General features: G+C 45.6%; 1 long non-coding RNA gene across 4 annotated transcripts in view; it reads left to right on the top strand.

Annotated features, from left to right (window-relative positions):
* Positions 1-23,760, top strand: part of LOC146830645 (uncharacterized) — a 195,727-nt gene that overhangs the window by 109,369 nt on the left and 62,598 nt on the right. For 2 of the 4 annotated variants that reach the window (XR_014961466.1, XR_014961464.1), the window contains exons 3-4: positions 6,526-6,866; positions 9,360-9,478. The exons of 1 other annotated variant lie outside the window; for it this stretch is intronic. This is a non-coding gene — a long non-coding RNA (uncharacterized LOC146830645). The remainder of the gene's footprint in view (positions 1-6,525; positions 6,867-9,359; positions 9,479-23,760) is intronic. One more of the 4 variants, XR_014961465.1, reaches the window with a different exon arrangement.

Below are 23,760 nucleotides of genomic sequence, written 5' to 3'. Positions count from 1 at the left end.
ACGAGCTACTGGCAGACATCAGACGCGCCCCCTCCCTGAACACCTTCAGGAAGTCCTTCAAGACCTGGCTCTTCAGCTAAACAGATCCGCGGACACCCCACCCCGCCCCCCTCAGCGCCTTGAGACCCTCACGGGTGAGTAGCGAGGTTACAATTCCCTGATTGATTGATTGACCAGTCTGGAACTCCTCAATAGACCATTCAGTTCAGACATTGCTCCTTCACTCTGTCAAATCCCTTCACTTATATTCCCACATTCCTCCAGCTCATCTCCTCACACATCAGAACACACATCACTATTAGAGTTACACATGTGTCCATCTTCTTATAACATGTAATTTCTTCAATGAAATTATCTGTTATAGAAAAAACTTTGACTATATTATCTGACCACCACTCTCCCTTAAAATCCCATTTGCTTGTCAAATACACCATGAAAGTCTGCCTGCACAACTTCTCCCAGACAGTCTCTTCTTCACCGAGACCTAGCTCAACTTGTAATCTGCCCTGGGCATCGCAGTAGCCACCCCCTGGATACAAGACTGCAAGACAGGATAGCACCAGCAAACCTAGAGCAAGATTCACCATCATCCACAAAGAAAAACCCACTTGCTCTATCTCATCAGTTAATTCCAGTGGTCACCTCGAGCACATGGTCTTCACGATCAGCACCTCTAGTAACCCCACCCTAGGGGACCCTACTGTACCAAATCCATAAACCAAGATCCAGATTTGGGACCTCTCTTCTGGATCTCATGTCCCCACTGGTGCTTGCTTTCAGCTGCTTCAACATCCGTATTGACCTCAATTTTCACCTAGAAGACCTCACCGACACCAACACCACCAACCTCCTGGAAGACCTAAGCATAATTGGACTCACCAAAAGTGAGGGAAACAAACCCAAATATCCAGAAACATCCTCGACCCAGTCTTCACCAACTTCCTACACATCATGGTAGATAAACCTACAGCCCTCACCTGGACAGATCACTCCCTCGTCCGCTTCAGCTTAAACCTACCCAACCAGCACAGAACCTCTCTCAACAAGTCGTCCCGCTCAACTGGAACAAGATCCCTAAGGAAGTCTGCACCACAGAACTTCTACATTGATGCCCATGAGACCACCACAACATTACCCACTACATACCCAAGCATTCGGAGAACTCTACATCCAATTCTCCCAATAATTCAGCAACAAAATCATCACTATTTACAACAACTTCCCTCCCCAACTGGACATCTCCACTCTTGCCATCCTCCAATCCAATGATAGGTGCACTCCAAAAACTGACATGACATGCTGGCTTAACATCACCCATCTGGAAATCGTCCACCAGCATGCGCTCCATCCACTCAAAAGCCTCCTCAGATCTGTGCCCACACTTTATCTTCAACAAGGGACTCAACCCCATCTGCATCATACTCATGCCAATCCTCAACGCTCACTCACCACAGCCACATTCCCAGACTCTTGAAAACACACACCCATCTCACCCCTCCAGAAAAAACCCACTGTGGTCTTAAAGACACTGGTGAACTACAGCCCAGTTTCTATCCCCCATATCTGGTCAAAGTCTTGGAAAAACTCAACAACAAACAACTGGCTTACCACCTTGGCTCAATCGCGTCCTGGATTCAGACTAAAACACAGCACTGAGACTGCCCTATTTGCCGCCCTCAGTGACATTTTTCTAATCATGGATAAAGGGGGACCCAGCTGCATTCATTCATCGCAACCTCTTGGTTGCTTTCGGCACAGTCTCCCTCTCCATCCTCATCCAATGCCTACATGTCATAAGAATTTTCAGGCTCCTTCCTCGCTGGACCCACCCAAACACATTGGCCACCTACCTGTCCTCTGCCTATAACCCGACATGTGTTGTCCTTCAAGGCTCTACGCTCAGCCCTACTCTCTTTAAAATCTACGTGGTCCCACTCAACATCATTGGACTCCACATAATATTCAACGCTGATTCAAGTTAATTTTCTTCCTCTCCAATGACCCAACAACACTTACATTACTCAGATGAAGTTCCCCTGGGTTAATACCAACTGCTGAATCTCAACTCAGTCAGAGTGGTAATCTTCAGAAAAGACACCTCCCTATAGTTTTCAGCCTGGTGGCTCTCAGAACCAGGGCAGACACCCACCCCATCAAACTCAGCAAAGGATTTGTGATCAACAATATAATCTCAATACCTAACCAGGTCAACAGGGCCGCTGCCACCTGCTTTTACACCCTCAAACCCCTCAAGAAATATCAGCCGATCTCTGACTTTGCACGCTACCAATTGGGCACTATCTTTTAGATTAATCAAAGGTGAAAATACCCTTGCTCATATCCCACATTGCTTGAAAAAACGACAGGATAATTTTTCACAAATATTTCTTGCAAAGCCCTTTTCATAGTAACAACTATGTTGACTACAACTTGTGGAGATGCATTGGGATCAAGGAATATTCTCAGTTATTTCTGATGTGGCAAGCTCAAAACAGTGTCACCCCCAGCAAGTACATACACATTCCTTTCTATGATGTTCCCCTGAAGTTAGTTATAGCATGAAAATATAAAAAAAAATCAATTGTTTTGCCGCTATAACTATATAGTGACATTCGGTTTCATTACTTCTACTTTTCCTTTCAATTTGTTGTAACATTCCCGAGCAGAGACAAGGCTAAGGTGTTCACCAGAATGCATCATCATGGAGACCTGTATGCCATTAAGCAAAGCCATATCTGAAGGATGATCACCTAGTATATCATTACACACATTGATTTGAAAATTACATCACTTAGCACAGCAGTGATGTCCAAAATGTAGTCATTGAAATTAGAGTCTCTAGTTGGGAGAGGTAGGTACCTTTGTTCAAGTAGGAACCCTTCTTCCTAGTCAGGGTAAGGGGGACACACTTCTAAAATAATCCCTGCTAACCTCCTTGGTAGCTTGGCACGAGCAGACAGGCTTATCTCAGAGGCAGTGTGTAAAGCATTTAAGAACGCATATGGTAATACAGTGAAAACACTACAAACGGAGTCACCATAACAGTTTAGAAAAATAAGTAATCTTTATCTAAACCAAACAAGACCAAAATGATAAAAATCCACAATGTAGTAATCAAAATATGACTTTCAGAAAGTAGAAACAGTTCTGTTCAAAGCACATTGCAGATGCGACACTTTTCACACAATGTACCTTTGATGTGTCACGCGCACAAACAAAAAGTGTCACAGGGAAGGTGATACGTCGGTTCCTGACACACAGGAAAGGTGATGCGTCAGTTCCTTGCTCCAGAGGAGGTGATGCGTCGGTTCCTTATTGCAGCACAGGGGAGGTGATGCGATGCGTGAGAATTTTGGGATGATGCGATGGGTTATGCAGCCACACAGCAGGACCTGTGTTGGAATCAGTGCTGTGATCTCGGCCTTTGTAGAACGGTGCACTCGATGTGGCGTACAGCGATTTCTCGAGCCGTGGGCAGGGCCTATGTCGGTTTCTTCAGCAATGCGTTGGAAAAAAGTGCAGATGCGTTGCACCTCTCTTATTTGCATTGTTTTTTCAGCTTCCAACAGCAGGAACAACCTCCAGAGGCCCAGAAGAGCAGCAGGCATCTCTTGGCAGGTCAGAACTCCCAGCACGGAAGTTCAGGGGAGCTGGGGCTGAAGTCTTTGTATCCATGAGACTTCAAAAACAGGAGGCAAGCTCTAATTCAAGCCCTTAGAGATCTTCCTCAAGCAGCATACACAGCAAAGTCCTTGTCCTTTCCTTGGCAGGTACAGCCACTGCAGGCCAAACCCAGACAGCACACAGCAAAGGGGCAGTACTTCTCCTCAGTTTCACCAGCTCTTCTCCTCTTGAATTTCAGAAATGATCTTTGAAGTCTTTCGATAGCTGAGACTTCCAACAGGAGGCAAGCTCTACTTCAAGCCCTTTGAGAAAACTCTAACAGCAGGATGATGAAAGCACAGTCCAGTCATTTCCCTACCCAAGACAGAAGCAAACACTGTAGGCCAACCCCAACAGCACACGGGCAGTACCCCTCCTTCTTCTTCCTGGTCCTTCTTCCTGGCAGGTTCCTTAGTTCAACAGTGATCTAAAGATCAGGGTTCTGTGTCCCACTTTTTATAGCACAAATTACTTTGTTCTCTGGTGGCAGAGAAGCTCTTTGCCCAGCCAAAACCAGTTATGTCCTGTCTGGTGCAGCTGGCCGGCAGGAGGTGGAAACAACATTGTCCCGAATAGACCAGGTCCATTCAGGTGTGAAAGAAATCTCCTCCCCCTACTCTAAAAATGCAGCCCAGGTCTATTCAGACCAGCCCTGTCTCATCCAGGAAAGGCAGCCCCCTCCCGTGGCCATCTGAGAGAATGCACATCTCCAACCCCTGTCATTCAAATGCCAGACAGTCAATATACAAACCAGCAGAGGCACACAGGATGGCTAAGCAAGAAAATACCCACTTTCTAAAAGTGGTATTTTCAAACACACAATATAAATATCATCTTTACTAAAAGAGGCAATTTTATATTCTGAGTTCAGGCATACTAAACTGCACTTTCTATCTTGTCCCAATGGGAAGTTATACTTATAAGGTGTTATAAATAAACTCCCAATCTATTCTATGGGACAGATAGCCTTTCAATAGTGAAAAACAAAATTGGCAGTATATCACAACCAGGACATGCCACACACATCAGTGCATGACCCACCTTTCACAAACACTGCACCCTGCCAACAGGGGTACCTTGGGCCTACCTAAGGGGTCACTCACATGTAAGAAAAGGGAATGTTAGGGCCTGGCAAGTGGGTGCACATGCATGCCAGGTCGACACAGCAGTACCAAACTGCGCACAGACACTGCAGTGGCAGGTCTGAGTTACATTTACAGGCTGCTCATGTGGGTGGCACAATCTGCAGGCCCACTAGCTGCATTTGATTTACAGGCCCTGGGCACGGATAGTGCACTGTACTAGGGACTTACTAGTAAATCAAATATGCCAATCATGGAATCACCAATCCATAAACACAATTTACAGGGAGAGCATATGCACTTTAGCACTGATCAGCAGTGGTAAAGTGCCTAGAGTCATAAAACCAATAATAACAGGGTCCAAAACAGGAGGCCAAAAAGCAAAAAGTCTGGGGATAAACCCGCTGGATAAGCCAGGTCTAACATTGCCATTAAGACTTCTGGAGCCCTTGGAAGAGTGACCCCTTTTTCTACAAGTTTGGCAAACTGATTTCATAGTGGCACACTTTGTATGGTGGCCATGTGCCCGGGATTGCCGCTTCTGAAACATAAGCTCCTAGATGCAATATTAGTGTCTCCTAGTTTAGTTTGTGGTTTACCAACTGTGTCAGCAGCATGGACTTTGGCAGAATTGTGATTGCCTCTGCATAGTTCCTAGACACAGACTAACATACATTTCCACTTTCATAGCTATAGTTAAGATCTTACAAAGCTTTGGCTCATCCCTAAACCTTAACTCTTCTCTGACTGTATCACTTTGCACCTCAACATACATTGATCTCTTATCATCTCTGTATTAGCGCAAAAATTACATGTTGATGCAAGCTTGCGTAATCTATAGTTGCATTCCAAAATTATGTTATCCCAGAAAAGTGGAAATTTTGGGTATATAATGCTTCTCTAATATTTTAATAGAAACTATGAATTCATATTGTAGTTCCAAACAATGGCAGACACAGTGACCGCACTTCCCTGTGATGTTCCCTGTTGTGTATGAAAAATAGTCAATCTGGTTGAGTGTGCACAAAACTACTCCAGCACTCGCCGTCGTTGAGTGCCAACTGCTATGCAGACAAATGAGGAAGTCAGACTTGTGGAGTGGTGCACTGCTCGTTATTAAGACAAGTGGTAGTCAATTAGTCAATGAGTCTTATGATGTTAAAAGTCTTGAATAATTCTTTATTTTCAAAAAATTGCCAGCCAACGCGTTTCGTTCATGAAAATGAACTTCTTCAGGGCTGTAAGTTATAACGAAAACACATGAGAATGTGCACCAATAAGCATGTGCACGTGTATATTACCTGATTATCGTGACACAGAGGTGAGTAACTTACAGCCCTGAAGAACACATTGCCTCTAAGTTAAGCCTACCTGATCTGTGCCAAGCTACCAAGGGGTGAGAGCAGGTTATTTTGGGGTTTGCTTGTGCCATACCCTGAATTGGATGGTGATTGCTACTTGACCAGGACTCACACCCCAGTCAGCTAACAACCCAATTTCTAACAGACATTGCAGGCTAAGAGGAACAGCAACTCCTGCGGTGAACACACTCTTTCAAAACCATACTTTAATGGAGTTTCCCCAAACCTGTATTATCGACTCCAAATAGTGTTATATCACCATTTAATACATAATTACTTTTCATCAGTTTATCCTGCTTGGAGTAACAAAAATGGATCACATGAAGCTAAACATTTCCTGTGTATAATCTCTGATAGGTAATGTCTGTATAACTTGACAAAATGAAAAATTGTCTTCTCTCTTATCTTCTCCCTTCCAGAGAGGTGGAAGTGCACTCTCTCCTCCATCCTGCTCTCCAGCACACCTGTGAGTGCTCCGACTGGTCCTGAATGTGGCAACCACTTCAGGACATTGAATAACATTCCACAAAGCAGTCTGCATCTGCCCTGGGATGGGGTCTCATAAGGCTGGTGCACCACACAACAGTGCACCCCACCGAGAGGTTCAGATAAGAAGCCCCAGCCAAGAGTGGTCTTCACCTACAACACATCAGGCCTATCTTGGAACAAACCATTATGTTTGTAAAATAGAAATGCTGAAGCAACTGCAGGAATGGGACTCACCACTATAAGGACTGTCTGGATCTATGTATAGTGTATTGTATGTAGTCTTAGTATAGTTAAACATACTGATGATGTTTCACTGTGTTCCCTTGCCAGGTTCAGGAGAAATGCTACAGGTTCCACTATGTTTCTCATTTGCTCGCAGTTTGACAGATGCTTTTTTCATTCAGGGGGATTCACATGTCCTCACAATTATTTGCATTCATAACTTGCTCCTGTGTGGGTGTGTCAGATTCATAACTTGCTCCTGTGTGGGTGTGCCTGATTCATAGCACGCTCCTTGCTCCTGTGTGGGTATGCCTGATTCACAACTTGCTGCTGTGTGGGTGTGCCTGATTAATAACTTGCTCCTGTGTGGGTGTGCCTGATTCATAACATGCTCCTTGCTCCTGTGTGGGTGTGCCTGATTCATAACATTCTCCTTGCTCCTGTGTGGGTGTGTCAGATTCATAACTTGCTCCTGTGTGGGTGTGTCAGATTCATAACTTGCTCCTGTGTTGGTGTGCCTGATTCATAGCATGCTCCTTGCTCCTGTGTGGGAGTGCCTGATTCATAACTTGCTCCTGTGTGGGTGTGCCTGATTCATAACATGTGTCTTGCTCCTGTGTGGGTGTGCCTGATTCATAACATGCTCCTTGCTCCGGTGTTGGTGTGCCTGATTCATAACATTCTCCTTGCTCCTGTGTGGGGGTGCCTGTTTCATAACTTGCTCCTGTGTGGGTGTGATTGATGCATAACTTGCTCACGTGTGGGTGTGCCTGATTCATGCCTTGCTCCTGTGTGGTTGTGCCTGAATCATAACTCGCTCCTTGTTCCTGTGTGGGTGTGATTGATTCATAACTTGCTCCTGTGTGGGTGTGCCTGATTCATAACTTGCTCCAGTGTGGGTATGCTTGATTCATAACCTGCTCCTGGGTGGGTGTGCCTGATTCATAACTCGCTCCTGTGTGGGTATGCTTGATTCATAACCTGCTCCTGTGTGGGTCTACCTGATTCATAACTTGCTCCTTGCTTCTTTGTGGGTGTGCCTGATTCATAACTTGCTCCTGTAAGGGTGTGCTTGAATCATAACTTGCTCCTTGCTCCTGTGTGGGTGTACCTGATTCACAACTTGCTCCTTGCTCCTTTGTGGGTGTGCCTGATTCATAACTTGCTCCTGTAAGGGTGTGCTTGAATCATAACTTGCTCCTTGCTCCTGTGTCGGTGTGCCTAATTCATAACTTGCTCCTATGTGGGTGGGCCTGATTCATAACTTGCTCCTTGCTCCTGTGTGGGTGTGCCTGATTCATAACTTGCTCCAGTGTGGGTATGTTTGATTCATAACCTGCTCCTGTGTGGGTGTGCCTGATTCATAACTTGCTCCTGTGTGGGTGTGCCTGATTCATAACTCGCTCCTGTGTGGGTGTGCCTGAGCATATGTCTTCTGGGCCCACAGAAGTACCTGTTATGTTGTCGACCTAAATTGTGGGGGTGAGCAAAGTGGCACACAAGTGAGTGTCTGCACTCAGTTTTGTTGTACAAACTTTGTGCATCCTGAGCATGCGCATGAGTATTTGGGGCGGTGACCAGCCATCTTAAATCTGCTGCTTAAATTGCTGTGGGTTGTGCCTTGTACCATGATGTGTCACATGGCATTTTGCAGTCGAGTTACCTTCCACTGCTATTGATGGTCAGAGTGTGTCAACAGAGCACATTTTAGATAAACATTGTGAACCCTTACAAGATGTAAGCAATGACAATTTGGCCCAATTGCAGCCAACACATGCCGTCCCAAGCACAAAGATGTTAAAAATCTCTGTTTCACCTTACTGTGTGAACACTGCCCTTATGTTGTCCAGTGTGACCCGGAAGTATAAAGTTCACTGTTTTCTGAACCGACTTGACCTTCCCGTTTAATCTGAAGAGCATGTTTGATTGTGACGCAGATACAAAGGAAAGGAAATACTTTACCTAAGAAGCTAATAAGGAAGGTGGTTTCCACCGAGGTACTTAAATTGCACACCAGTTCTTCTGCTTTTGTATAAATACAATGAAAAGAAGGTATTTAACTTCGTAAATAAATAAACAGCTGCTACAATTAGGCTTTCCAATGAAGAACGCATTTGTTGCCTTCAGGCTACTAACGTTACAATACAATATCTCTCTTCCAAAAACTTTTTTTCCAGGAATTTAGAACGATACTGCTGATAAAGCAAAAACAAAGCGTGTAGAAAAAAGATCTTCAGTCTATTGTATCACTAGGTGAATTTCTTAATTTTGTATTTTGTATCGGCACTGGGCAGGCAATATGAAACTCTGCTGGCATTTTTGTATTTCATGAGAATAAATAACTCCGCGCAGAATGGTAGAAGAGATTGGCCGCGATAAAATAATCTGCTGGGCCTGCAAATGTTCTGCCCAAGAATTCCACCACAATATTTATGCTTACTTTTCAGTTTTATCCTGCTTCTGCACAACCTGGATATTAATGGCATTTATTTTATTTTGGTGTTTTGTCCAGGGCTGAAGTATGTCTTCTTTTCGCATTTAGATCACCTATCTTCAGCTGAGACTGTTATGACCTCTGTGGCTTAAACTAATGGATGTTCGAGGAATCGGGGTGAAGGTTGACTCTACATGAGCCAGTTTTGGCGGTGCTGAGCAGCTGGGGTATAAGTTGTATTCCTGCATTTAATTTTTAAATGTGTTTTATTTACTTTATATTCTTTTACATTTTTAAATGCATTGTTTTATAGATAAAGGCTGTGAATTTGAGCTTTACCTCACAGTAGCAGCAGTGATTAAACCCAAGGGGGGCACTTGCTAATACCTCTGTTACTGATGGATAGGTTAAGGTGCATGTCTTGGAATGTCATGGTGTTGGGGTCCAAGGCCAAGAAGCACTAGGTCTTATCGATTCATGAGAGAAACCACATACAGATCGCCTGTCTAGAGGAAACCCATATGACCCACCTTCTCGGAGCTAGCTAAATTGAGAGGGAAATGACATGGGCAAGTCCATGGCACGTCTTACTCAGCATATTTTAGAGGCACACTGATGCGGGTGGCTCTGGGGGCCTCATATGCTTTGATAGTCTCTCATATTGACCGCAAGGGACACAATATTGAAAGGCATGCAATATGGTACACATTAGTACTGGCGGTGTGAGACTAATGCAGTTTCTCAATGAGTTGGGACCTCTCTGCCTTAGATAACCTACAGCTGCATGACTGTGGTAAGCATTTCTAATATGATATATGACTGAGCAAAGGATAGATCTCACCCCCCTTCACCTCAGTGTGTCCTGACTGCGCTGCTTGCCACCATCATCTCTGATTCGTTGAGGGGAGACAACGCTCTGAAGTGGATAAACGTGGTTACTGCGCTGCACCTACCAGGCTCGTGGGGGCCATCGCAATTCTCTCTCCAGCATCGTGTGGACGCCGGGTTCCCCTGCCGCTGCCGCCTCGCGTCACCTGAGGCTGCCGCAGGGTAGAACCACAAGCCCCAGCATTCCCCTTTGCCCCGCCCACTCACGCAGGACGACGCGCCCGGAGGCGCTACTTGTTCAGAGGCTCCCTCGGTGGAGCGGGGGGACAACGCTCTGAAGTGGACAAACGTGGTTACTGCGCTGCACCTACCAGGCTCGTGGGGGCCATCGCAATTCTCTCTCCAGCATCGTGTGGACGCCGGGTTCCCCTGCCGCTGCCGCCTCGCGTCACCTGAGGCTGCCGCAGGGTAGAACCACAAGCCCCAGCATTCCCCTTTGCCCCGCCCACTCACGCAGGACGACGCGCCCGGAGGCGCTACTTGTTCAGAGGCTCCCTCGGTGGAGCGGGGGGACAACGCTCTGAAGTGGACAAACGTGGTTACTGCGCTGCACCTACCAGGCTCGTGGGGGCCATCGCAATTCTCTCTCCAGCATCGTGTGGACGCCGGGTTCCCCTGCCGCTGCCGCCTCGCGTCACCTGAGGCTGCCGCAGGGTAGAACCACAAGCCCCAGCATTCCCCTTTGCCCCGCCCACTCACGCAGGATGACGCGCCCGGAGGCGCTACTTGTTCAGAGGCTCCCTCGGCGTCGCGGGATCGCGCGCGGGTCGGCGCCGGGAGAAGCCCGGGACAAGGGCGGGACCGTCTGTGGCCGTCCGGGGCCGGAGGAGGCCGGGCAGGGCTAATACTCTTGATCTTCGAGCTAATTCCTGGACACCTCCACATTTGCCAGAGGACAGGGGAGATAAGTCACGGGGGCGTTCGTGGGTTATACATTGTTACCAGACAACACCCACTGTTTTGTGCTTGGTATTGGCTAGTCACAAGTGGTTGACTAAGGGTTAAAGCTGTTCTGTTTTTAAAGCGGTTGTAAGACGACATTATAAACCCGTTAGGCTAAAGTTGCACCATGGGTAAAACGAAAAAACCCCACAGTAGAACAGGGGGAGGAGTAAAGGGAACCCTAGATGCATTCATCACACGGGCAGAATCCTTGCTTTCACACGAAATACTGTTGACGGAGCGTAGGTTATCTCTCGATTCCCTCCTGGCACACAAACGATCATCAATGGGGACAATTGCTGAGTGTGTCACACCTGGGGGGAGTATCCCTGAAGGTCAGGACATTTCAGCCCATAGTAACACCCAGCACGTGACCACAGTACAAGTTCACACATCAACGGTAGTGGACGGGGAACAAGAGGTAATAATACTGGAGGGGTCTTTAACTCCCCCCTGTCAACACCATTCTTCTCCCTCGAGACCGAATGTAACGGTGTCAGGAGTTTCCGAGCCACCTACCCCGGGTATCAGGGAAATTAGAGCTGAAGAACAAACTGGGAATGCCACTGGGGGAGAGAGAGAACCTGACATCCCATTAGGGAGGGAAAGTGAAGTGATCACCCGCTCGAAAAAGATGTTATTGGGGACAGACCCCACCCCAGCTCCTGGCCCTATTGTGAATGTAAGGTCCCCGCCTAACGTACATCGTAAAGGAACCGAAAAAATTAGAAATGGCAACAAATCGAAAAAAGGAACACTCAGGAATGAGCTCATAGCTACTGAGGACATAAGATCCCGACCAACTTGCACACAATGTGAAACCTGTTCCCCGGTAATTAGTAAGGAATGGTTAATGGAGATAACGAAAGTATTAGAGTCCAACATAGAGACCCTTCTCCTTAAACACTTGGCCCCCTTAGTAGAACATATCAAGAAAATTGAGGGGAAAATAATTAGGTTGTTGGATGCACAAAACAGGGAACACCCGGTGGCCCAAATAATCACGACTCAGGAGGGGTTGGGGAGTGCCTCGCGTCCTGCCAGCGCCGATTCAAATAACAGCAGGCTGGTAGGGAGCAATTTGAGAGCTGCCACTATAGCGAACAAGGACAGAGATACACCTCCCATCATTGCAACCCCTAGATTACAGCAGGAGGGTAAGAATATAGGGACGGTAATAGCTCATAGTCTTCCAGAGGCACAGGCCCGGAGTACTCCGGGTCTTCAGACATTGGACCTGCCCCCAGCCTCCTGCCCATACACAATAGTCCTGGCGGGAGTCCCAGCCCAAAACCCCGACAGAGAAGAATCGACAAGCTCCCTGATCAATAAAATTAACCACTGGTTATATAACAATGTGAAGGGGGTTAAGTTGAGGAATACTCAAATCCTTATGGCAAGAAGGGTAGCTTGGGTTGGACCATCAGAGAAAAAATTCCCAGGGGACTGCGTTATTGTTAACTTCAGAGACCCGCAATTGGTAAAAGAATTACTCGCTTCCAGTTGTGGGTTCTTTGATAGTGGGTCGACAATAAAAATGCTTCCACTTAATTTTTTCTACAGGGACCACTTAACCGAGCAACGACAAACGACATGGAGAAGAAGGGTAATGCATACTATAAGAAACAATAGTCCGTGGTCTGGCCCAAACCGGTTCACCCCACTATGTGAGGCAGCAGTGATGGACGAACTGGACTGACTGGCCCATGAAGAGATTTTAGAGCCCCTACCCCCCTCAGCTAAGTCAGTGCACAAGGAGTTTCTGGATATCAAGGGAAATATTCCCGAACTTTCCACCAGGCAAAATGAAATTACACCAATTCCTGTAGTCAAAAGCGTGGTTTTGGGAGGGACTTGCCTTGCTGGATTCCTTGACCAAAATCAGTCCACCCTAGCCAGGAGGACAATAAATTACGAGGCGGAGGAACTTAGGGTGGTCTCTTGGAATATTGCAGGATTATCTTCCAAGCTAAAAAACAAGGAGTGGTTGGATTTTAGTCAGAAATTCCATATTATCTGTCTACAAGAAACGTGGGAGACGGATAGTAGTGCTGCACACTTAGAGGGATATAAAATGTTTTTTGTACCGGCCCGGAAATCTAGTATGGGAAGAGCGAAAGGAGGACTAGTAATATATGTGTCCCTCAAACTACAAGGGACCTGGGAGGTCTTGGGCTGGAGTTCGGATCATTTACAGGGCATTAGTTATCGCAGGAAGGGCTTAAGATTTGTCTTAATAAATTTTTATAATGCAGTTCAGCCAACGCAGAGGTTGAATGAGCTCGAGGATAGATTATCAGATCTACACTCCAGAGGAAATAACCACCCAACCCTGATTTTGGTGGGCGATTTTAATTGCCATCAATGCCCACACTTAAAATGGGAAGGGGCTAAATGGGATTTCTGCCCCTCTACCAAGGACTGGCATCTAGAACATTCACTGGATGGTAGTAAACTCGGTAATATCCTGGGCACATATGATCTAATCCCTACGATGGACTTAATCAAGCCCATTAACTCTAATATTATTAACCCAACGTTCAAAGGCAGAGGCAGGGATACTATTATTGATTTTATTTTTGTTTCTAATGGTCTTAAATACAGGATCGCAGATTTTAGTATACAGATTAGCATTTTTAGTGACCATAACCCCTTGGTGTTGTCATTGATGGTTGAGGATTCATCCTCTCAGGCAAGGGCCAGAATGACGAGGGGCAAATTAGAAGCAATCGATCAAGGCAGGCGCATACGTTGGTCTAACATAGATGGGGAAGCATTTTATAAAAAACTTATTGCAACCCCCGACAGTGGGATCTGGATGTGTTTAGACCAGGATGTCAAAGGCAAAAAATTGATAAATGTCTTTGTAAATATGGCAAGGGACATCGATAAGTTACTCAGGGCTAAATTACCACCTACGTCCAACAGCCAACCAAAATGGTTTGACAAAGCATGCTCCAGTGACCAAAGAGTATTAAAACGGGCACTTAAAAAAGTACCGAAAGACAGGAGCAGGATAATGGAATGCAGGGCCCAATATAAGCAGGCCACAAAAAGGAGGAAACAAACTATCCAATCTGAGGCTTGGGAGAATTTAAAGGAGGCAGCGGAGTTGAGAGACATGTCTAAATTCTGGAAGGTGATAAATGACCCAATTTTTCAGACATTAAATAGCGAGAAGATGGCCTGTAACATATTTCCAGAAGAATGGGTTTCTCATTTTAGTAAGTTGTATAATCATGTCAGTGCTCCAACCCAATTAGCCACAGATGTGGGGACTCTGCCAAATTCATGGGTGGAGTTTACAGTGGACGAAGTTAAAAATGGAATATGTGCCCTGACAAGAAACAAGGCCCCGGGGCCTGACGGGATTCCCCCAGATCTATTCTTATCACAGGTTGAGCTGTGGGCTCCTATACTAGCGAGAATCTTTAATACAGCCGTAGAAGAGGGACTGCCAAGGTCCTGGTCAACTGCCCATATTGTCCCCATATTTAAAAAGGGAAATAAGAGCAACCCACAATGTTATCGACCGATTTCTTTAATCGATGTGTCGGCAAAGGTGCTAGGGAAGGTGATTCTAAATCGTCTAATGGACTGGGCGGAGGAAAAGGAAATTATTACAGACACCCAGTACGGTTTTAGAATGGGCCGCTCAACTTCTGACCAATGCCTCAATTTATACAATCTGGTCGCAAAATATACTGTGGCTGGCGAAGGTACAGTTTTTTTAGCATTTATGGACCTGACAGCAGCCTTCGACCGGGTTAACCGAGGGAAATTATGGGAGATTCTAGAGTTGCTAGGGGTAGATTTAAGCTTGATATTCATTTTAAAATCATTGCACATGAATACCACAGCCCAGGTTCGGTATAGCAACGAGGGGAATCTGACCGACCACTTCTCTTGCACAGGGGGCGTGAGACAAGGCTGCATCCTGGCGCCTTTTTTATTCACATTATATATAAATGGCTTGGACAACGCTCTGAGAACACTGGGAGTTGATTGCCCGAGAGTAGCAAATAGAAGAATTCCTGTCTTATTATATGCGGATGACGCAGTACTCCTCTCGCGTACAGGGAGGGGTCTGCAATCTCTTATTGATGGCTTCTGTGAGTTCATGGCAAACCTAGACTTATCCCCTAACCTTACAAAATCCTATATTATGGAAGTAGGAAAAAGACCAACTAAGAATATTTCCTTTAAAATTGGGGGACACAAATTAGAGAAGGTTGAGGTTTTTAATTACTTAGGGATCACCTTCGATAAACATCTCAATTTTAACGCATTAATCACTGAAAAATGCAAACAGCACGTGAGCATAATGGGCTCAATCATGAATCGTGCCACGAGATTAGGTAGGTGGTCAGTGTTGGAAATACTGAATTTATATAATTCTATTTGTTGTTCCAAAATCATGTATGGGAGTGAGGTTTGGGGATTTAGAAACATGGCCACCGTACAATTAGAGGAAAACAAATTTCTTAGGAGGATCTTGCAGGTTCCCCAAAGCATACCGGCTCATATTATTCACGAGGAGCTAGGGATCCCGTATATCTCCGACAGATTAAGTTTTAAGCCATTACTGTGTTGGATTAAAATCTGGACCAACCCTGAAGCAAGTCTAAGCAGAGAAATATTAATAGACTGTATCAGCAGGGATAAAGGTCATAAAATACCATGGCTTAAGTATGTTCATGATAAACTGGAGTGGCTGGGTTTTGCAAAATACTTTAAGGAACCAACGGCCCTAACCCCGCAGCTAAAGGTCACGTTAAAAGCAGAATATATGAGGCGGATAGCCTGTGCCCGGGAAGATAGCGAAATTCTGAAAGGGTCAGTGAGATCTCATATATTAACTAAATCTGTTGTAGGTCTCGAACCCTACCTGGCACTGATCTATAATAAAAACGATAGGTTTTTAATGACCAGCTTCAGACTGGATCTCTTACATCATATTTTAGCAGTTCCCGCAGGGTACACGAAAGATATTGGTGCAAAGGGTCCCTGTGGCTGCGATCTGGGATCTCCACAGGACACCCTACATTTTGTATTCTTTTGTCCATTATATGAATACCCGCGGGCTCTTTTTTTAAAAACCATCCTAAGAGCGAATAAATTTACCCAAGTCAGAGTAGCTCTTCTATACTTAAAACTGTCTGTGGAACCCTTTACCTTGTTCTGTACTGTAAATATTCTGAGATTAGCTGTGAAACTGAGGAAATCTAGAAGGGAGGCGTAAGTTACTCTGATTGCCGGATACTGTAGTTGAGGCATCCGGATTAAAGGCCCCCCGTATGATAGTTTTACATTGTATACAGAACAGGAGATAATTCGTGGAGTTTTCACAATTGTTGTCCCGCAATGTTTAGAGTACTTGGGATGTTATAAGAAGATCGTTTTAATTAGGCTCCGGCTTATTTTAAATTTGATTGATCTTATGTAAACTACGATCTTGCATTTTAATTATTGTTAAAGTGTTGGTATTCCCTATCTGTACAGCTGTCAGCACACTGCACTTTATAAAAACTATGAATTTGCAATTTAGTATAAATCTTAGGCCCAACTCTGCTATTGAGATCCTGGAATGGCCCATCAGATATGTTTTATTTTAATGTTTTATGATGAATTGCTCATATTACTGTATATGAAATGTGTAAATATATTGTTCTTTTCTGGATGTTTTAATATCCGAATAAAGATACTTTGATGATGATGATGATGATTCGTTGAGGCAGTGAACATTTATAGATGCATGGAGGGAAACGTTTCCCAGACGACAGGGAATATTTGTTTTATTCTCCAGTTTAGACTTATTTCTGGGGGACGGGGAAGCAACTTTGCTAGTTGAGGAAGCAGGATATTAGAGGCGAGCAGCATCGGACCATAACCTCCTGTTGTTGACCCTATCCTGGGCCCCACCCCTACCCTGGATTCCAACACGATAGCTGCCTATGGAGGTGCTCTGCAATGTGCCCTTTTGTGCGACTGTGGGGTGCCACATTAAACAATATTTTACCGAAAACGAGAACTCAACATGCTCACAAGGGACTGAATGGGACGCCTTTTAGGTGGTGGTGTGGGGTCACTTTCTATAAACTACCTATGGGGTCAAGAAGCAACTCCATGATGAGATCAAGTCTCCGCAACCTGATTTGTGTGAGTCTGTGTATCAGTCCACTGTTGATGCCAGTGTTCTGCCCAAGCTGGCCAGTGTAAGAAAGCTAACTAGCTTAGTTGCGATTACTTAATTATCAGGCGTATGTTGCAAAACAACACAATGAGGGGTACAGGGCGGGCTGCCTACTGGCGTGGTTATTGAAATCGGAGATGACTCTGATCTCCAATCTGCACTACTGTTAATATGGATATTGATGCATTTGTTGACAAAAATGAACGATCGCCCTTATTAATAGAATCACCCATTCTGAACTCCACATCTACCTCGATACGCAAGTACGTGGTCAGGCAGGCCCTGCGACCTAGGCCCGGGATTATTGATCAATGTGTCACAGGTGGGAGGGTGCATAGGTATAAGGCAAAGATTCGGGAAGGAAACTCTTGATCAGTTCCACAGATAGACACAGCAGCATTACAATGGTCAGGGGAGATTTCCCAACAAAGCACACATGGCCGGTAGGGGTATGCGCTCCTAAAAGCACCATAAAAGTCAGATGCCCAAGGAGTTAGGAACACTTAGCCAATTGGGACCTACACACTAGTGATTACACGCTTCCCAGGCCGAACATCTGAACACATTCAAAACTGGACACACTGTGTCCAAGCAGGTCAATACCCACCTATAGTAACCATTGACAAATAATTTATGACCCCAAAGGCAGCAACCAACATTCCTTACCATATGTGGTACACTCAAAACCTTTTATGGCTGTGTAATGTTTTTAAAGAAGCCTCAAACTCGATGTAAATTGAGACAGCCCTCAGACCTTGTGCCTGTAACTGTTCTCCTTGCCGAACTGTTTAATTAAACAAACTGTTCCTGTTGTGCCAAACGCCTCTTGTCTTCTGTTTTTTAAGGAAATCTGATTCGAGAAACACTATGTGGGGGTCATACTCAGACACTTGGACCTACTCAAACTGGTGTTATTGATATCTTCATGCTAGTTTTATTGGACTCTCTATGCCTCCCTCAGAAGTAGAGAGAGGCAGATGTGGTTGCCTTTCTTGCTGATTTGCCACTCCTGGTTCTAACTTCGACCCAAAGAGCTATCTTAGCATCCCCCTCGCCCTTGAGGAGATAGTGACAGTAACTTAACAGCTACCACGAGGAAGGCGTTGGGGAAGGATAGCCTATCTTCACAGTTTTACGTGACGTATAAGACCCAGCTGGCACCGCAGCTGCTCACTATATACGACAAACCATCTAGTGAGGGGATTTTACCCCAATCTCTAAGAGAGGCCATAAATGTGGTGCTGCCTAACTAAGGATGAGACCTGACGGAGGTGGGATTTTGTCTTCTGCTATGGTTAATCAATGCAGATGGGAAGATACAGGGTGTTGCAAAGTGAAAGATTATGTGGTATGACTGGGGGGCCTTACCATGCAATGTTCTCACAATACACAGAGATTGACCTCAGATTCACCCTTAGCAGCCTTAGCTCTGTCCTGGTAGTGTGGTGCAGGGCAGTCATCCGTACTCAGAGGAACATGTGTTAAGCATTTCACAGTACCAACACTGTCAATAAGTAAATAGCATGACTCGAAAGAAACTTTGACACAAAGTTGTGGATTTTTTTAGTGTTCAAAAATAGATGCAGTTAATCTATCAAATTAGTCCAATTGAAGTCAATTGGGGAAAGCACAGGTGACACTTGGTCACTTATAGGGTGAGTTCAAACAAACTGTCTTGTGGATAAGGTCATGCGAGTCTCTAGACCAAGTTCCAACTGTTGTTATTTCATTACCTTGCCCAGGATGTCAGTAAGCAGAGGTGAGTTGGCTGTCCTTGGTACTGAAAAGGATCTGCAGGAGCTGGCAAACTTGCAGCAGTTGACAAACCATTCTTGGGGAAGGAGTTCCACTCTACCCACGGAGAGTAGAGGCCTTTGAGGTCCTAGGCGCAGGGTTCAACAGCTGGATTTCTTCTACCTTGCTCGGTGGTTCCAGATGCAGAGGTAGCTGGCAGCTGTCAATCACCGGGGCAGGTTGCGCCAAATATGATTTGCCACACACTTGAAGACTCCAACTTCAGGATGCTTGAATACAGCAGTAGGGTCATCGCCAATAATGGTCACTGTTGCTGTGAGGTTCTCTCGGGCTTGAGATGTCGTTCAAGGGGTCAATCACCTGACTGGCGATCACCAAGCCCTGGCTGTGGCAAATGTAGTCCACGGTTACTTTGGCGGCTGGAGGTCGACAGGAGTGGAGTAGCAGCTTTAAACTTGAGTAAACTTTAGCTACCACTGCAGACTTGCAGAACAGCACTTCTCTTTGGGCTCACTCTCGGCAGGCCCAGGGAGTCGCAATTCTTGTCACACAGCACGTCGATTTTCCTGCAGCTTGCAAGGGCTTGGCTCACCAATCCAAGGGAGTCTGTTTCGGTTTCTGGCATCCGTCTTGTTGGCAGCAATGAGCTTTTGCCACAGACTCACGTCGAACACTGGGTTCCAGTATATGGTCTCTCCAGGGCACTTAAGTGTCCTATCTTCGCAGAGCGGCAGAGTCAAGGTCCTGTTGTCAGTGACGGTATCTTCTTTGTGCTTCTTCTTGGATTCACCATCAAAACTGAGGTTCGGGTGCCAATCTTAAATCCTAGTTTAGGGGGCGTTAAGGGCATGAGGGACAGTGGCCAATGGGCTACTGGTCCCTGAGGCTAACCTGCTCCTGAGATTACAACATCCTGTGAGTGTATGTCACCTTTTTACCCAGAGCCCTGTGCTTTAGAGTCTTCCAATAGGGCAGGACCCTTCCTTGGCTATACAGACCTCCTAGTGTGGCTAGTCTTTTGGAGGTGTACGCCTCTTGAATAGCTTATTTTTCTGCCTGCCGGGCTAGACAGGGCGGGAAGGGTTTTTCCCTCGAGTGGGGGACAAGGAATTACACAGCAAGGGCCGTGAAAGCCTTTGAGGCTCACCACCTTGATGACTGAAAACACTAGCCATCCTGGGATGGTGGAGGTGTGACCTCCTTCCTGCCCAGCCCTTTGTCTCCGCCCTGGGGAAGTTCTAGCACATCCCACAAGGAGGGCAGACTCAGTGTTTGACATCAAACATGACACAATTTGGTCTTTTCATGATGGAGCTGCCTATCTCGAGTTTTCTCGGTAGCCAGCCCATATTACTCATTGGACTGCCGGTCATTCACAGTAAAACCTTCCTTTACAGGGTTACTGTAGGGACATATGTATAAACATATATAGCCACACCTTTAATATAATGCACTCTACCTCCTGGGTTTAGGAAGCCAACCTTAAGAGTGACTTTATTAAGGCAGTGATATGGCTCTGCAGCGCATGGTGTGTGCAGAGTCACTCTCAAGCAGATAGGCTGCTTGTGCAGGGCTGCAATGGCAGACCTAGGGACACACTTTTACTTGTGCCACACAGGGTGGCACAATACCGTGCTGCAGCCCCGGTGACCCCTTCACCACCCTCGCCCTGGGTACCACTGGTACCATGTACTGGAGAGCTATAAGGGGGCAAAGTACCTTGCTAATTGGGTATACTGATTCACATCACTTTTAGGGGAAAGTCCACAGGCACTGGGGCCTGGTTAGCAGTATCTAGCAGTCTAAAATTGGTCAAAAAGTTGGGGGGGCTTCTTCAAAGTGGCCCAGTTTCCAACACTTGGTAAATTGCTGGCAATCAGAACCCAGCATCTTATACCAACCCTCACTCATATGGACCAGTATGGTTTTATACCCACCGTAATTTCTTTTCTTAACATCTGGAGAATGTTTCATATTATGGATAGGGTGCCACGTAGTGAGGAGACCCTGGTTCTCCTCTCCACAGATATAAAAAAAAGCAGTTGACACTATCCTGTGACCTTAGCTTTGTGTCATACTGCAGAGACTGGGGTTCGGTCCTAAGATCCTTTGTTGGATCTGTTTATTGTACTTGCAGCTGTTAGCTAGAGTGAGTAAATTGTCGTGAAGCGACATTGGCACAGAGGTCAGTGTACAAGCCAGGGGTTCCCGCTGTCACCCCTTCTTTTTGCCTTAGTGATGGAGCCTTTGTCTCACCTACTGTGAACTAAGGGTGTTGATGGCAGTATCAAGCTATTGCACTGACCACATGTTGTATCCATGTATGTAGTCAATACATTACTGTTCATGAGAGACCCCGAGGAATCTCTCCCCAGAGTGATGTCAATAGTGACATCCTTTAGTCAGATGTCAGTGTACGTTACTTGGTCTAAGTCCTGCCTGTATCTTCTATTCTCAATGCCCAGACCTACATGAATAGCAGGTGGAACCCCAGTACCCTGGGAGAAGCATACATTCCGATATTTGGGGGGGGGGGGGTTCAAATATGCAGAGACGAAGAGAAACTGTATAGTGGCAATGTCAGGTGAGTCCTGGCTAATAGAAAGCAGTCTCTTAGTTTCTACTGTAATCTTCCGCTGTCCCTAATGGGCAGGCTAACAATAGCTAAAGTGTTGCTGCTGCCCTGGGTGCTCCGTTACTTATTGGTTTTACCGATTCTCTTTACTATGATATTTTTTAGGGACATCAACATACTTCTCAGATAGCTGATATTGGGATGGGGTGGGCGGGGATAGCCCCTAGTCGACTGCATTACCCAGTTGATGGGGGGAGGGACTTCAAGTTATGAAGCATACTATCTGGCGAAGAAACTCCACTGTCGCACCAGGAGGGAATGCTATGGGCAGGGAACTGGCCCACACTCTAGACCCTATTATATATCATTATATGAGGTGGTAGTGGGTAATGTGCCTCTTTCCCATGATTGCCCACAGGCTATATGGGTGGCAAGATAGTGTTGGCAACGGTATAAGTAGAAATTGAGGCTTGGTGAGATATACGGGCTGGAAATTTCCTTTCGGCTCTTACCTAATTTTAGGTCCTTTATGCCCCAGCAGAATCATTAAGTGTGGACTGAGGTGGAGAGTCTGATGGTGGGAGGTTTATTCTCTAATGGTACCCTCCTCTCTTCTGAGACTCTTAGTGATGCAAGGGAGCTGGGAGTTGGCCAATTGCTCAAACATAGGGGGATATGTACAAGGAAGTGGTGGAGCGTGTCGTCAGTCTCCTTGGCTTAACAACATGTTCTGCCACTTCTGGAACGCAAGGCTGCACCATATTTACAAGAATGTGGTGCAGCCTTGCGTTTCCCCCTGCGATGACGCTAAGTTAGAGCAACTTAGCACCAATGCAGGCACCCTTGCAGCATAGTGCAATGGTGTCTGCGTGCAGGGGAGGATTATTTATGTGTAGGAAGGTGTCCCTTCCTGCACATAAACAATCCTAAAATGACATTCTGTCACTTTCATGTGTGCTGCTTCATGCAGCATATGAAAGTGACAAAATGGCACTTTAAAAAAAAGTTTGTTTATGTACAGGAAGGGACTCTTTCCTGTACATACACAAACAATGGCATTTTGCTTTTTCCATGTGTGCTGCACAAGGTAGCACACATGGAAAAAGCAAAAATAAGGACAAATAATGCATTTCTCCTCGTTTCACCATCTTTAGACCAGTTTTTACCTGGTCTTAATTGTGATGCTGCCTCATATGTACACCACCCTTGTACATGGGGGCAGCGTCAAATACAATGGGTGTTGCGGTGGAACACCCATCCCTACACCCACTGCATGCCCGTTTCACGCCAACTATAGCGTGAAAGGGGGCCTTATGTACAAGGCAGCGTTAAGCCACGTTAAGTACATAAGGCGCAGCCCCTATCACCACCACAATGTCTGTAAAAGTGACGTTGTGGTGTCGATAGGGGCTTGTACATATGCCCCATAATGTCCTGTTAATGGCAATCAGAGATTTGTAGGGATAGGTTGAGCCCCTCACAAATCACACCTTACATACACTCCTTACGCACGGGTAGGAGGCAATGAGCTGTAATAAATGTGTATGGAACGGTATCGGCAGCCCTATACACATACTTAGGTGCCCTCAGAGGTCGAAGTGGACGGGATCAAAGGGTCATGACGTTTATGAAAAATCGTTCTCCTACTTTTTGTAAAAAGACAACCATCCCGGGACAGTTAGTTGCGATAGTTTAAATGCTTCCGCTGAAGTGTCATTCAGTGAGTCACCTGTGCTGTGAAACTGAAGACAGACAAACAGCTAAAGTAAACAAGCCTTCCTGCCAGGGTGCATGTTTTCCTGAAAGAAATTCAAATGTGCGCACCGAGTTTATCTACAAATGTAAAGGGTAATGTGCAAATTTAAAGTATGCTTGGGAGCGGTACTGGCTTTAAGTGATAGAATCACTCGAAGCTTTGTGATGACATTCATTCTTTTTGAGTGGTAGTGCAAAGAGTTAACTGAGCTGTAAAATTTGTGTGCTTTTAATTGTAATTGTATTTATATAGCGCTTACTACCCCTGACTAGGATTTGAAGGGACAGTTATGTAAAAAAGTCGCATTACGTACAGTCTGGGAATTAATACAATTTATATTTTGGAAGCACCATTTTATTTTAAACCTGTTTGTGCTTTTTGTAGCAGCCTATCTTATACT

The sequence above is a fragment of the Triturus cristatus genome, chromosome 5_1 (genome assembly GCF_964204655.1).
Source record: "Triturus cristatus chromosome 5_1, aTriCri1.1, whole genome shotgun sequence".
In the NCBI taxonomy this organism is placed as follows: domain Eukaryota; kingdom Metazoa; phylum Chordata; class Amphibia; order Caudata; family Salamandridae; genus Triturus; species Triturus cristatus.
Note: the sequence above shows the minus strand (reverse complement) of the source record. Positions and strands in the feature narration are given on the sequence as shown.